This window comes from Varanus komodoensis, unplaced genomic scaffold, assembly GCF_004798865.1.
Source record: "Varanus komodoensis strain SLA01 unplaced genomic scaffold, ASM479886v1 scaffold61, whole genome shotgun sequence".
Taxonomy (NCBI): Eukaryota; Metazoa; Chordata; class Lepidosauria; order Squamata; family Varanidae; genus Varanus; species Varanus komodoensis.
In genome coordinates, this window is record NW_025336236.1 from 2,882,290 (window position 1) to 2,899,093 (window position 16,804).

General features: G+C 41.0%; 1 non-coding gene across 1 annotated transcript; it reads left to right on the forward strand.

Annotated features, from left to right (window-relative positions):
* Positions 1-355: 355 nt before the first annotated feature.
* On the forward strand, positions 356-519 carry LOC123033338. The gene has a single exon (XR_006416605.1). It is a non-coding gene; the product is annotated as a U1 spliceosomal RNA (small nuclear RNA).
* Positions 520-16,804: the final 16,285 nt, after the last annotated feature.

Consider the following 16,804-nt stretch of genomic DNA (forward strand, 5'->3'; position numbering starts at 1 on the left):
TGGCACAGAGTAAGTGATGACTGCCTTAAGCTCCACTGATTTTAGTGGGTTGATTCCTACTACTTCTGCACCCAGTCCATTCTTGGCCCTGTCTCCACAGCAGCTATCTGGTTGTTAACTAAAGATACATCCTGAGTGAGCAGGAGAGAAATCCTATCCTACTATTATGCCATTTCTTATCAGGGCTAGGGGTTCCTGCATGAGGCATCTATTGTGCTTTCATGACCCCTTACTCATAGAAATTTGTGGGGCCTTTCCACAATGGTGTCATCCCCCACAGGTTTTCCTGTGTTTTGCAGCCATTTTCATGACTTTTCTGAGTGAGGAAAATGCTATACTTTCCTGGATGCAACCAACAATTACCTGCCAAGGGAGACACCTTGGTCATGAAGGATGCTTTCTGAGTGTGATGCTCATCCATTGCCCTCTGGGTGTGTTGATCTCTGCAATGTCCCAAATGTGGGAAGCACAACTGCATAATTTGTGGTACTGGAGGAGAAAGCTTTGTGCTTTCTCCTGTTAATATAGAGAGCCAGTGCGATGCGGTGGTGAGAGTGCTGGACTGGGGTCCTGGGAGATCCAAGTTCCACTCCCCACTCAGTCATTAAGCTCACTGGATAACTTCGGACTAGTCCCTCACTCTTGGCTTAACCAGCTAATGCGTTGTTGCTATGAGAAAAAAATGGAGCTATGTAAGGCTCCATGGTTTCTTCACAGGAGGAAAAAAAGGTGCGATATAAATGCAGTGTTATAACAACAGCAACAACAACAACATGCTATTTGCAACAGGAACCTGATGCATGGCCACAATTCCACTCTATACCACACCACCACCTTATGTTCTTCCATGGACCACATAAAAACACTAAGAAAGGCAGAGAGGACCCCCCCACCCCCACCCCACCCCACCCCATGAAACACAAAAGCATCTTTGTGAGAAGGATGCCTTAATGTTCGATTGAGAAAAATGAAAAAAGCAGACTTCTCATGCAAAAGAGCCCTTAGCCTCTGGCACCAGCCCATGAAGGGAGAGAAGGGAGCCTAACATTGACTGTAAGCCTTAAGTGTGTCATAGCTATTTTGGCTGGGGCATGCTGGGAACTGAAGGCCTTTTTCTGTCTAGGCTTGCCTAGGATTGCTCCTTTACAGAGCGCTAACATACCATGCATGGAAGGAACTGTGGAATGGGGTGCACATGATTCAGATTTGATACGGTTTTCCACGACATGGCTACCACGACCTCTTCTAAGCAAGCAGCTGCTTGCTTTCATGGTCCGATATATTGCCAACCATGTTATTGGTTGTAATGGAAGCAGGTGAATGGCAGATCACTGTAGCTCAGTGTTCTGAGATGAATTTTGGGTTTGACAACTATGAGAGTAAAAGTAAGTTAAAAAGGACCATGTGAAAACTGTTTCTGCTTTAAAAAGCAAACAAGCAGTACTGGCTTAAGTTTTGCAGCTTTTTATTAACCTAAGGCTGGGATCCAGCATGGTCAGCAATGCTCTCTCATCAGATGCTTCAAGTTGGTCCAAACATTATAAAGACACAGGGAAATACACAAATCATGCCTCTTTCCCAACACTTTTGTAGTAATACCCTGGTGGGACTTGTGAATCTCAAAATCACTGAGCCCTAAATGATGGCTTCCAGATCTCTCTGTAAGACATGTCAGCCTCATTCGGATAATATATTAGATACAAGCGTTACTTTTTGTAAAGTCGAGTGCCATCTCCAAAGTCTATTTGGTCATGGATTTATGAAGAAATAAGGAAAAACTGATGCACCATCCAGAATATATTGCTAAAGCAGTTCAACTCGAAGCAGGTGTTAGTCTCATTAGGTAGCAAAAATGACATGGCTTGGAAAATATTAACTTTGAAACAAACCAATGTGTTTTAAGTTTCAACTAATATAATGCGACCCCAATCTGTTACAAGAGTGGAGATAAATTGAAAAGTCGTGAACTGTTCTAAAGAGTTATTGCTTAATCACCAGGCCAAGATGGTTGTTCTGAAGGTTATACAGAGTGAAAACATGATACACGGATGCTGCTCGTGGACAAATTAGTGATACTGCATGTGGCTCCTCTAGGTGCAATCCAGATTTTCTGCAAATCTCCTAGGGAGAAGATCACTCTTCCAGTGTTCTCCACATGGTGGTGGTTGTAAGAGGAGGGAGAAAGGGGACTCCCAACTGGTCCGGCCATCACCATTGTGTCCCCTGCTGGCTCCCACACTCTGCCATCCAAACATGGGGAGAAATGTCCGTACCAGGCAGCCTGCAGTAATATGCCTTAAAGTCTGCATCAGTTCTCGAACAGCTTATAGGACAATGCATAGCTACTATGCCATACTATTTTTTAAAAGAGGTTGCACTCTTCGAAATAAGTATGTCTAGTGCTGTGTGTGCGCTTCAGGCTGGTATCAAGGGTAGAGATGAATGGGCACATGTTGCCAGGCCACAGCCCAGCAGGGGCCACCAACAAGAGCGCCTGGATTTGTTCCTCCTCTTCACCATTGCAGTTTGTTTCTTCACCTGCCTCTTGCTTTGATCCATACACTGGTGGAGCAAATGCTACTACCTATTTGCCTGCTGGCTCTCGCCCTGCCAAGCAAGAATATGGAGAAGTGGTGAAAAAGAGAGTAAGATGCAGTAGCTGCCAGTGACAATGGAGGTGCTAAGGAGAACTCCCTGAGGGAGAGGACGCATTGAAGATGTCTTGCACAAGGGCCCTCAGATCCTGGAGCTGGCATGCCAAAATTCTCCTTAGGGGACGTGCAGGGGCAGGGCAGGTTTACTGATGTTGCAACTGACCAGCCACCAAGCCTTGCTGCTAGGAAACTGATATGTGCATTCATGGAGAGTAGCAGTACGGAGTGAGGTTGGAAGCAGAAGTTCTTTTCTAAATGGACCTTATATGGTTACGTTTTTATGGTGATCCAAGCTTGAAAAAACAGTGTCATCTTACGAAAGATTTACAAGTGCATCGCTTTCTTTCCAGTTCATGCTCCTTGCCACACAAAAGAGGTACAGATGTGAGAAATGAAGCGCTCCCTTTCATAGATATGTCTAGGAACAAGCAACAAGCACCAAGAAAAAGGAAGCCATCACTTTTCTTTTTATTTTACAGGAAAGAAGCAATACATCTCATCATTTCATGTTTGTCTGCAGTGGTACAGTCAGGGCTGGACCCTGGGGCCAAACCCAAGCGATGCACAGCTCAAGGGTCCTCTAAATGATTTCCCCGAGAGTGACAGGTGAGGAAAGCCCCTGGACAGGAGAAGTAAATGTCATTTTTTTCTGTGGCCAGGATGGTGTCTTGATCTTATTGATCCTGAATGCAAAACTGCATGTGGTCAGAGTATTTTTTAAAAGCAGGTTTGGCAAACAGTTTTGTTGTGGTGGTCATTCTAACATATTAGGACAATAGAGGCAGTTTAAAAGCACAGAATGGGGAGGGGGAGAAGAGACATGTGGTGTGCCTCACAGCTGAGGCAATGAAGGCCTGATCCCCATAAGACCACCGAGTCCATAGTCTAAAACTACCTAACTGCACCTCTGTATGCCTGAAAACCACACTGTGATAGAAAGACACAGATTTACCATTGTGTAAATCTCTTCTTCCATTCTAACCTGTGGACAATCTAACTAGTACTTCTGGGACCATGTAAAATAGTGCAGGAAACAAAGACAGTAATGAGAGATGGACGGTTGTCTTTTGAAGCAAGTGTAAAGAATTTTGGACAGTAATTTTATCTTCCATTTATTTTAAAAGTTCGATATGGCTCCCCAGCCAGTGATAGGGAAAACACTAGGGGCTCTTTGCTGTTCAACGAGTCAACAATTGGCTAAGAGTTGAGTTGGCTTTCACACTTCTTTTGAATTATATTACAATTACATTACTGAAAGATGCCTGAACTTTGGCAGTAGCTTACTGTTATGCAAAATTGCTTTCGCAATACTGAACTAACTTTGTTACTTTGGAAATTTTCCTGTTGGTGGACACCAAAAGTTTGGTGAATGCACAAGGTATCCTGCTGAGAAGCCACCAAAACCTCATACACACTTACTAGGCTGCTGAAACATGGTGCCCACCATCCTGGGAGTATGCTCCATCAAACTCAGAGTGACTTACTTTGGAGCAGACGTGTCTATGATTAGATTTGTTATGTGAATAAACCATATTTTGTATTATGTAGGGGTTGCTTCTGAGTAAGTATGCATAAGATCAGGCTGCCAAATTTTATATAGAAAAATGCACTTCATAGCATCCTTTGAAAATAAGCCTGTGCAGTTTTATTGGTTCCATAAGCAAAAAACAAAACAAAACAAAACAAAAAAAAACACCAAGCAGCTGCTAAGATATATTTCAGAGGGTAAATAAAAAGAAAAGTTAATGATCTATAAACTTTTATAACTGAACTTTACTCAGTAGAGTCTGAGTAGGATTTTTAACTACATTGAAAAGTGTGTGTGTGTGTGTGTGTGTGTGCATTTATACACTTCAGCATAAAATGCAATTCCATCTCAGTATCCTAGAACTAATCAAGTTCAAAATGAATTCTGCATTCATTCCCATTAGATTTCCTTGATGAAAACCACACTGTTTGTTTGCTTATGCCATTTGTACACTAGCCGCAGAGCATAATGTTCTCTTGGGCAATTTGCAATAAATAGATATAAAAACAATTTAGATACAAAATGTGACATAAAACCATAAAATCAAATACAAAATTACTCTAGCAAAAGAGATCAAAATTCACAGCAATGCCAGAGTTAAAGCACCAATTTTAAAACTTGGAAGCTTAGACTACAAAATATATTTAAAAGGCCTGAATGAACAAAAAATTAAAGAAAAGAGCAGAAAGGTAGCACCAGGCAAAGCTTTCATGAGGATGATCTGTAACAGGTGTCAGTACCAAAAGGCGTCTGCACAGTGGTTGCTTTTCGTTAGGCAAGGGTACTTGGAGTAGAGACTCCAGAGAAAAATGTAAGGTATTGGGAAGTAGATATGAGAAGAGGCATGCACAGAGCTAGTTGTTTTGGAGCTTTAAATGGTAAATCCTAAGTTATGAATTGGGCCTGAAAATGGTCTGGGAACCAATGCATGGTACCCATATAAGGGTCAACATCATGTCATGTGAAAGAGCCACTACTGGCTCTCCAGAATTAGTACCTTTGGGCCCGTGTGATGCCCTTCACTCAAATCATTCCCCGCTCTCACAATGAGGGAGCTGGAATGTTAGAAAACCTTATGTTTTTGTCAGACAAAGCGAAATTAGTCATTCTGAAAGCAATACTGATGGATAAAAAAAGATGAAAAGGCCGTCAGGAGGAGCCAATATTAAAAACTTAAGGAATGGACATGGAAGTGGTTGTGATCAGTGGTTTCGATATATTTCAAAGCTCTAAGGCGAGAAAAGAGAAAATATGTGCATACTTCTAAAAAGTATGTGGAGGGAAGGCTCTGATAGCGTTCATGAGCTGTGCTTTCTCTGGTGGAGGTGAGAGTTTGGGGAGGGGAGAAGTGAGGAACACTGAGGAGGGTTTTTTATGTTTAGCTTTTGTCTTACTGGCAAAATAAGAGTCAGAAAGAATAAGTGGGAGAGGGAGATTTGGAAAGGTCATGGTGTTCCGTTGAGTTTTCTCTGTAAAAATTTAACAAGGTCCTTAGTCAAGTACAAAATGGAGGCCAAAGGAGGAGGTATTTGTGACCTGAACTGAACATGCAAAACAATTCAGTGTTTAAATATGGGTCTCTGGCATACATCTTTCAAAAACCTGGCCAGTGAATTCAATATCTTGTCACAATATGCCCCTGATTTCTCTCAGCTGCAATTTAAATACTGCTTGTTTATATGTTACAATAAATGTCAAAAACTTTGAATATTGACAGTAGTTCTTATTATCCCTTGGCCAGAAAGAAATCTCTCAAGGCCAAGTAGGTGCTTTTGGCAAGGCGAATATCCCTAGTTTTATTACACAAAAGTCAATGAGGGCATTTACTTTGCCAAGTTGGACATATCCAAAAGAAATGTCATGGTGCAGATGATTTCTGACATTTTCTGGTAAATCTCTTCTCGTAACAACTATCTGACATTTTCTGGTAAATCTCTTCTGGTAACAACTTTCTAGAGCTTACCAGTTTTACCAGTAATCAGTTATATTACAGCTTGAAGCCCCATTGTCTTCCAAAGATTAATTTCACAATGAGGATCAAGGATCCTTTATTTATGTTTTAAGCTTATTGCATGGCAAGTACATAAAAATCTCATGTGTTGGACTTATGGTAAGGAAGAAGCACATGCTCTTTGTTCATTTTCTTGCTTGGTTCTTTTCCCTTTAAGTTTTTACATTCTTACTATTTGCCTTTCGAGTCAGGTCAACAAGATTCTCCAAGCACTGTGAGTGAACCTGAAAGATCCAAGAGAGCAGTTTATAAGGTGCTTTGAATAATTCTTCATGCTTGTGATGGTTGCTACAGGAATGCCAGTGTTAAGAATTACATGCTTTATATCTCATTTTGCTCTGGCAGTAAAAGAATTACAGCAAGTGTTTTGTGTGCTCACTTTCATGAGAAAGAGCTAACCTGTTCAACTCATTTTATAGTAAACCTTTCTAGGAGAAGAAAACCATGCACTCCTGCTTTGTAATTTGGTTGGGTAGTAAAGCACCTGTAGGGCATATGGAAGTGGTTTTAACTCACATATGTTCACTTGAAAAGACACCATCCAGTTATTTCAGATCTTTTGTTCTTTAATGTCTCCTACTTAATTCCTCTTTCGAAGATTAAAAATACTTTTCCTTACCCCGTTCTCTCCTTTTCTTTCTAACTCTTTCTACTGAAATGCTTTTAAAGGAAAGTAAACTTCACAAATCTTTAAAATAAATTAAATCTTCAAATGGTTAACAATGAATACTGGTGCATGTTTAAGCAAAAAGAAAAGAAAAGAAAAGAAAAGAAAGTTGTACAACTCCCAGCATGCTCCAGCCAGCCATGTTCAGACAACATGATAACCCACACTCAAAAGCTGAGTATGAATTAAGTGTAGATTGTTGCTGCCCCATGGCTTGTTCTTGAAACATGGGTTATCATGTTGTCTCCACCCAGCTGAAATAACAAACCATGACAAGCAACCCAAAGTTAACAACAGAGTAGCAATAAATGTTTGGAATGAATGTGTTTTCTATATCATTAAAAAACCATGATTAACAAGCTTGTTCATGGTTAACAAGCCATGGTTTGTTAGCATAGCTGGGTCCAGACAACACGTGAAACCCCATTTCAATCCATACACAACCTCTGAGTATGGGTTTTCTGTGTCTAAACCCAATCAGACTTCTTAGGTTGCACTGCTTCCCCCACCTGAACTCATGTTCCTGGAAGATTAATGAAGTTTCCTTCAACATTATATAGTTTTGAGTTCTCTCTGTTGTAATTCAAAGTGTTTTGGGGTGGTCTGTTCTTGAATGAGCAATCAAGAACTGTTATCTTTGCAACAGGAACTGTCATGATGCACCATATTTTAAAATGTACCACTACAGCACTTGTATGATCGACAGCTTATACAACAGCAAGGCCTATCCAGATGCAACTGTTGGCAGTATTGTCACCTGCCTTTTCTAGTTCTAGGGGCACTACCAATAGTTAGATCTTGGTAGGTGAGGGTAACTTAAGTAGATTAGCCTGGACTAAGAGAATAGTTCATCACATGGCAAGTGTGCATTACTGAAATAACAGACAAATGTTTGTAAACACAATAGAGTTCATGGTGGGCATGCAGAGAGGATTAAACAAAGCAAAGAGTCAGAGGGAGAGGAAAAACCCATCTGAATATGGGGCTTCAACATAAGCTACCATTTCCCCCTCTCTCTGCTGCTTATCTAGCCTGATGAAGAGCTATGGAGATCTTGAAAGTTTCCATGCTATATTGTGACATTTTGCTTGGCCTATCCAAGATATTACCTTTGTATGGATTTTGGATTTTTTTTTTCTATAGCCAAGATAGCAACTTTTGTTTGGCATGAGTCCATCGAATCTGTACAAAAACTTATTATACTCTGGCCACAGGGACTCCTTGGAACCATCTCGTGCCCACAGTAATTGCTCGCTGGGCACTTCCAAGAAAAAAAAAAATCTGTTGCATCTGCCAGGGTTTGGACTTCACGGTTATAGCAGCTGAATCAGTGGAAGTATCCAGAGCACAGTCTGGTTCAGTTTTATTGGGTGGGTTTCAGTCAGAACAGCTTGACAAGGTCAAGGATCCCTGCTCTCCTGGCTTGTAAAGTAGCAAGGAAGGGATAACTGGTTGGGCCACAGTGCTTCTTTGCTTCTTTTCATGGTGCCTTGAAGAGCTGGTGGTGAGACCATTTCTCAAGAAACCATCTCGTGACCAGGAAAATTGGAAGAACTACAGGGTGGTAGCAGGTATGCCTTTCCTGGGCAAGGTTCTAGAGAGGAAGTTCTTACGACTGAAATGCATTTAGTGTATTTTATATTGATTATGTTCATGCTCAGCATTTGGGTGATGTAATAAATTGCTTGTATTTAAAAAATATTATCGTAAACTTGGAATTTGAGTTTTGTGTATGTATGTTTATGTTGGTCTGTTTTTATTATATTATATACATAGCTGTGTTTATTGATTCTTTTGTTTAATTTTGGTTAATGAGATAACACTTCGTTTTCTTTTTTTCTTTGTATAGAGGCTCTGTTATGGTAGCCAGGATACCAGATGACTAGGTTCAAATGACAAATAACTCTAGGGCACTCAACCCTCGCGTGTGTGTCATCATGTTGCCTGAACACTGTACTTCATGCAAACTTGACCCAGATATTTCTTTATCTGAGACTTATTATTAATATTTCTACAGTGACTTGTTTATTAAAAAGCTATCAAGGAGGTGTACAACAATTTAAAAAAATAAAACCCTGCAACTATATTAAAAACATTAAGACTTTTTCTACATGAGACTGTTTATCAGCTGTTAATCTGCTGTATCTATTTCCATTTTTGTCACAGAACTGAGATCTGAGCACTCCATGAGCAGGTTTCCATTCCAGTTTCAATAACAATTTAAAGTGATATTGGTAGGGGCCAACATCCCTGGAACACTTCTAGAATTGGCTTTCAAAGCCCTGTGAAAAGTGGAATTAACAAATGCAATTAAGTTTGTGATCCACAGAAAAGAAACAATGAATAATTGTACTGCAGACAAGAGAACTCGGCACAGCCACACTAATGACTCTGAAATTGTTACAGCTGGCTGAGGCAACATCTCTACAAAGCAAAAGGCTTCACTACTTCAAATCTAACAAGCCACTTCACCACTTCAGTGGAAATATACCTGTATCCAGGGCGTTTTTTTGTCATAGAACGCACCAGAACGGTGTTCTGGCACCTTTTTTTGATGGATTTTTCCACGTGATTTTGAATCGCCCTGTCAGGTGTAGCAGGTCGGCAGCAAAATCATTAAAATAGTGCATGCAGGCTGCTTGTGTGTCCGCGCTGGTTGTGATGGCGCTGCTCGGCTTGTGATTGGTCGTGTGGTCGCGCACTGAGTGCTTACTGCCGGCAGCAACTATTGTGTTTCATTACACAGTGTTGGTGTGTGTAGAGTGACTGCCTACGTGCAAAAGGTAAATAATTTCTTTATTTTAAAAAAAGTTGGTGAATTGAAAAACTTTTTTTAATTTTTAGTGTAAAAGTGTGACCCCAAATTTAAAAATGAAAAAAATTACTACTTACTTCTCAACCACCAGTCCTGCTAATAAAAGATTACCCTTAAAAAACCCTAAATAAAAGATGAACAAGATGTGAGTTCCGGCACCTTTTTTTTTTTTTTACAAAAAAAGCACTGCCTGTACCTGTATGTCACAGACTACCTACAACATAGAGTGAGGCTCCACACAAGAAGGAGGAGGCTGGCTTCTCAATTTCAGGGAACATTTTAGTCTCCCACCCAACAGAATAACAGATAATCCCTTGTCAGTGATTGGTATCTTTCACTCAAATTGGGTAAAAACAGACCACACATCTGGAGTACTATTGTACTGACCCAACCCCAACAATAGGTGGGGAAACACTGCTCATCAAATGAATCAGAAAGATGGAAGAAGGTCCAACACACATCTTGCAAATCACCTCCACTTACTGTCCACCATAATGTTGGGTTTTTGCCAATTATCTTAAAACTGCCACATTAAAAGAAAATCTATCATGACAAGGAGGAGGAGGAGTAAATATTTATACACATGTTAGGCACTGAACAAAAATAGAAGGCACAAAATGCTGCCCGAAGACTCCAAATCTTAAATAAATAAAAGGCACAAGAGGACAGTGAGGTTAGAGGGAAAATGGAAAGCTTTGCGCAAGAGGAGGATCCGTATATGCCCGACTGCCCTTTGAGATCTGCGGGAGAGTCCCTTCTCCGGGAACCCTCCATGAAAGAAATTAGGAGAGTAAGTACCCGGAGGAGGACTTTCTCTGCGGTGGCGCCCAACCTATGGAATTCACTCCCCAAAGAGGTCCGCCTGGCGCTGTCGTTACTGGTTTTTCGGCGCCAGGTAAAGACCTTTTTATTTAAACATCATTTCAATTGTTAAAACATATGATCTGGCCAGGGCAACTTCTTCTTCCTTCTCTTTCTCCTCCTATATTTTTATTTTATACTGATAATTTTAATTTTGTATTTGTAAATCAATGTATTTTTTGTATTTTTATATTTAATGGTAATTTATTATGTACTATTGTATTTCAATGTATTTTATCATGTTGTAAGCCGCCCCGAGGTTTCGGCAAGGGGCGGCATAGAAATGTTATAATAATAATAATAATAATAATAATAATAATAATAATAATAGAATCAAAGAATACAAATATTAACCTAAGAATAAAAAGAAAGGGAAGTCAAATGCTACACTGAGACTGAAAAAAGCATGGTAGAAAAAAATGAGTTTTAAGTAATTTATTAAAGTAATACACAGAGAAATCCAGGATAATGATAAATGCTCAGTCACTAAATGTTAAGATTAATAGTTCCACACCCTGAGAGGGCTCCTATTCATTTAAGAACAGACAAGAAGAAAAACTTTCATCCAGTACAATGTTGATCAGAATAGGGAGTCTTCAGTACGTGGATCTGCTTGGTGTTTTACTACATTATATTTTGTTTTGCTTTGTTTATGTCTAATATTATTTCAACATTATTGTGCCTATGGATAATTGATATCCTACAAGTATCTTAAAAAGCACACAGCCTAAAACATCTTTTTAAACTGCTGAAACACATTCTATCCCACTTCAATAATCTACTGAAGCAAAGATACAGCACAAGAATAAAGCAGGAATAAGCTGTATAATTCCATCCACTCCGTCCAGCATGACCAGTGGTCAAGAATGCGGGGAGTTCTGGTCCAAAACATCTGGATGCCAGGCCACCTGCTTGGCTAAACTTTGTATAAAGTAACTGATCAGGAATGATGGCAACCTTCTGGCTTCCTTGCACCCTGGCACTCAGTGAACACCTGTGCTAATAATACCATTTTTGTGTTTTGTCTTGCCATCTACTGTATCTGAGTAGTATCCTGGGCCAGCGAAAAAGAGGCAGCAAGCACTGTTAATTCAAACCATGTGAAGAACTGCTAATTGCCACAGGCATGCAATCCCATCAGGCCTGCAGGGTTAGCTGTTCCAACACAGTGTGTTCACTGTGCCAGGCAGAACTTAAGAGGCTGCGTGCTAAGAGGGACAAGTCTCTTTCCTTCTAAGAGATCAAGGGAAGATTCACTGTTTGGGGTAATGGCCAGGCTGGATTCCCACTCCTCGGAGTGAGACAGCTGCTCAGGCAGCAAATGCTGAGGGACCGGAAGTGGTAGCAAAGTGCCTTTTGCCCAGTGCCCCCCAGCTAGCCTGCTGCTCCCCACCCCCGTGCCGTAGTGCTTTCTGACCTCAGGCAGGTAAGCTTCCGCTACCAGTCTGGGGAGCTTCGGTACATGCAATGGGGAAAGGCACAATTTTGTTCTTTATCTCTGGCAGTAAAACAATAAAATGTCTCGGGCTGTTCCGGGATAATGGAAAGAGTCCCAGCTTCTGAATACTGCCTCCCTTTAAAGTTCTTCAAGGGAAGGATGTCCTTTCCCCTTGACACACCAGCTTTCAAGGTCCTCTTTCACTGGACAATATGATTATGAAATGCTTGCATCAGCATCCAGAAGTGGGCTCAGCATCTAAGAGTTATTTGCTTTTTAAAAATATGAATAGCTCTGGTGTGACCCCCAGCCAGGAAAACTTGAGAACTCAGTTTCTTTCTGAAACTGAGGGTTTTTTCAGTTCATTAAAGTATGAGTTTAATACATTTTGGGTTCAAATAAATATCTATCAATCTGTAGCTATAGATAGGAGAAAGATACTGATTTAATTGATTGTAATGTTGATATTACATCATTATGATTGGGCTTCTTTCCTGACATGAGACTGGGGTTCTTGGACACTGGTCAATTTGAGAAGGGAGTAGTTAAGATAGTTGGAAGTTGGGGCTTTAGGGTAAAAGGAATGAGAGGTCTCTGTCTAGCCCACATTTATTAGTAACTTGATTTTATGAGAGAAAAAGATGTTGCTATTTAAAAGGAGGATTAAATACTTACCTACATTGGCAGTGGGGCTTGGATGAAGAGATCAGAACTAACAGTTTTCTCAGTACCTTAGGATACTTGAGGGTGCAGGGGAAGAAAAGAAAAGCCCACAGGTGCCGGTAGTGGGCTGATAGTACCAACAACAGACCTCCTACTCTCAAGGCTGATGGGATTTGATTTCACTGGCAGCACCACTTGTTGGAAGAAGCCATGGCTTTGTATATCTGAAAGCCACAAAGCCAGGGCAGGGGGTGGGGTGCCAATTTTTGGTTAGATGTTTGCATAAGAACAGGTGAGAGTAGAGCTGTGACAGCAAGAATTATATAAACAAATCTGTAGAGATTACTGGGCACATCAAGCCCCAGGAGTTCCATGAGAGGACCTAGATGATAAAGGACTGAGAGAGAGACTGTGAGACAGCAAAGGAACTCCACACACAGATGCTGAGAGAACAGAACAGTGTGACAAGGAACAACTTTGTAGGAAAAGCAAAGCTGCACAGCCTGGAGCAGCAGCAGCCGAAGGTGGAATTGGAAGACAGGAGAGCACAGCAAAAGTTGGACGAGGAGCAGATGAAACATGAAATGGAGGTGATGAAATTGAAGTTGCGACAGCTGGCGCAGATGTCTTCCAAGGACTCTATTCCTTTGTTCCTGGTGATGACTCACCGGTGTTTTTGTCTAAGTTCAAGAGAGCAGCACAAAAGTGACGCCTTTTAGAAGAGGATTATATGAAATATATCCAAAACCTGGTCAAAGGGCATTTGTTTGAATATATAACAATATGCCTCAAGGGGGTGCTGTTACTTATTTGGAATAAATAGATGCTGTGTGTAAAAGGATCAGGTTGGAGCCTGAATATTTTAATGAAAGAAGTTCAACTCTCACAAGAGAGAAATATTATAAGGAGTTTAGGATTAAGTTAGTGACAATATTGAAGAAATGGGTTGAGAGAGCTAAGGCAAATAAACACCTGGAGAAAATCGTTTGATTTGATGGGGTTAGACCCATTTTATTACTAGGTTTGCAGGGAAATTAAATAAGGAGTCAAAGACGAGACTCCTACAGATGTCTCTGAACTGGTTAACCAAATTATATCAAGTAGGGGAAGCCACATAAGGAAGTTTTGCAAGTTTGAAAGAAGAAATAAAAGTACAGGGTGTGTGCAGGAAACATTCTTTCTCATGATGGAAAATTGCACAAGAGGGATTTCTGAAAGAAGAGAGCACTAATTCATGGTTTACTAATACAGGTATCAGAAATCAATAGGAGACATTATTTTGGGTTGCTTGTAACCTTAAAATAGGAATCCGCAAGGAAGGCCTCACAGATGGCAAGGTTTGTAATGTCTGCAAATGTCATTCCTGTTTCTGCATAGTGCTTTTTTAATGGTGGTTGATCCTTCCCTTCCCTTCCCAAATCTCTTGAATTCATTACAATTCCCTTCAAAGTTATAATGATTTATAGTTCGAGATGGTTGAAGTATAGTCACAAACTGTAGATTTGCACATCTGTTGAGCTGATGCATGAAAAAGTTCCCCATCATTTTTTGTTTTGATAAACAGTGTGTATTTGAGTCTAGGAAAACACTTATTCTCAAGCACACAAATTCATTGAATGGTGTGAATGGGCTGCTTCCCCTCTGGGCTTTTGTAACAACTTATTTGGGTAAATTTGATTCAAGACATGATACAGAACTAGGAAATAATGATGTATTTCCAGAAATTGGTATAATGCCAGGAACAGTTTATTCATGTTCTCAGTTTGTAAGCAAAGTACATGCACAGAGCTTAATGTATTTGCATGCATAATATGATTGTAAATGTAATATTTCTGAACTTTCCATATCCATTTCCACATGCTCCTCAAGGAAAACCTTGCAATTGTGCCATGTTGACAAGGGTTAATTTCTAGCACTCTTGGGTCCCTCCTTTTCCAAAAGTAATAGATTCCAACTGTAAATTTCTTCTCTCTAATCTCAGATTTATCACTTTGAAAACAAAGCATTTTAAACAGCAGAGATGCAGAACCTCTTTCACTGGAAGGACAGAATGCCACCATGAAGAAGCTTGCATGGCCACGTTCCAGTGGTGGCCAGAGCCAATGGATGGGGCTAGAATACCAACATACAGCAAGTTAAAGCCCTTCCTGCTAGTACCTAAGCCTTCAGAGAGGCATTTCAACCTTTTAGAAATCAGGAAGAAACTTCGCAAAAGTTGGGAAACCACCAGCTGAAAAGGGAACAAGGAAAAGGGGAAGGGCCAGGGGAAGGGGAAGGGAGAATGGCCCTCTGAGGGACCTTGACAGGCCAGATTGGAACATTAGGAAGGCATTGACCCCCAGGCCCAAGGTTCTGCATTCCTGCCAGCTATTCTTCATTGTTCCCAGTCTACACGTCCAGGCCTGATGCATGGCACTCACACACATTCCAGGGCTCTAGCTTCATTCATGTGATGACTTGTATGTTTCTTACTACTTACTCATTTAGTTGTGTTACTACAATTAATATTTTCCTTGTCAGGCCCTACAACAGAACAAAATTTCCTCAGGCAACTGCTGGGGGCCAATTGCCCACAGAGGTACATTAGGTCTTCAGATTTGGCCTCCCTGGTTCCCCTGCTGTTGGCTTATGGCAGTGGCTGATGTGGCACTGCATTATGGGACAATGAAATGGCAGGCAGCTTCCCAGACTCAGCTGCTGCAGCTGGAGAATCCCATTGCAAGAGAGGGGGGATGAGAGCCAGTGTGGTATAGTGGTTAAGAGCATGGGACTGGGACTCAGACGATCTGGGTTCTAGTCCCCGCTCAGCCATGGAGCCAACTGGGTGACTTTGGGCCAGTCACAGACTCTCAGCCCAACCTACCTCACAGGGTGGTTGTTGTGGGGATAAGATGGAGGAGGAGAATGATGTAAGCTGTCTTGAGCCCTTTGTAGGAAAAGGCAGGATATAAATTGATAAATAAATAAATAAATGAGTGAATGACCTAGCATGAGGGTGAGTTCTGCTGTGGAAGAGGCCAAATAGGGGGCACTGAGCCAACCATACTCTTCTAACCCCCATCCCCACATAACCAGCCCCATTTTTTCCACAGATGAATTTAAATTTTACTTGCATTTCATTTCCTCATAACATAACCCCCACCATCCCATCCCCTCTGAATTTTTCCCTCTCCACCATACTCCGAGGTGATTGATACTACTTTATGTGCGCTATTGTTCTCTCAGATAATTCCACCCTGGTGAAAGAGCTCTTTATTTGGATTCCCCCAATTAGCACTTTCCAGTTCCAATTCGCTTGTTTTTCAGGAGTCCGAGGAATGGATGTGAGCTGCAAAGCATGCAATGTATCTATGAGAGATTTTTATGGCGATAAAAGTTTTCCATCAAGTGCCTGAACTTTCTATTCTCACCACAATAGTTTAGTTAAGTGGAAACCAGACATTTTTTCCAGCTGACTCAGGAATATTTTTATTTATTGTTGCACATACCTAATCAACAGTTATATTTGGCAAAGCACTGCTTGTCATAAATACGGAGACCATGCAAACTAAACAATCAATCACTGACTAAACAAAGGGTGTGTGGGGAGAATGTCATTTATGCACGCTTATTTTGAATGGCAATTATTTCTCTCCTCATTACTTGATTTTCAACTTGTGAGGCTTGTTCCTTCACACACATAAACCATTGTTTGTGAAATGTTTATCAAGATTTGTGCATTTTTCCCTGTGTGTGTGGGCATTTTGGGGTAAAGTTTTAGGGTAGCTGATCTGTTCATATATGAAACAGCCTGTGTATTAAATGTGTTTAGCTGGAGTGATTTGTTATGAGGTGGCTGAGGGCTAAGCAACTCATTCCTGAATCGGGCAATCTTACATGCATAGAGAAGTGTGAATCGGACCATCTCTCCACAACTTGATGCAATTTGCCATGACCATACAGCTGCATGGCCATTATGCCACTTCTTCCCCAGTTGCTGGGCATCCCCATTAATACATACATGCAAACAATGATGTGGGACTAAAGGGACCAAGCCAGAGGTGTGGCTCACACTGCAGATGCATGTACTGTCCGTCAACAAGGGTGGAAAGTGGTACTGCTAAAATGGGGGGAAACCAGCTCAAACAATGCCTGAAGTTACAAGTTTTTATTTTTAACACAAGGACA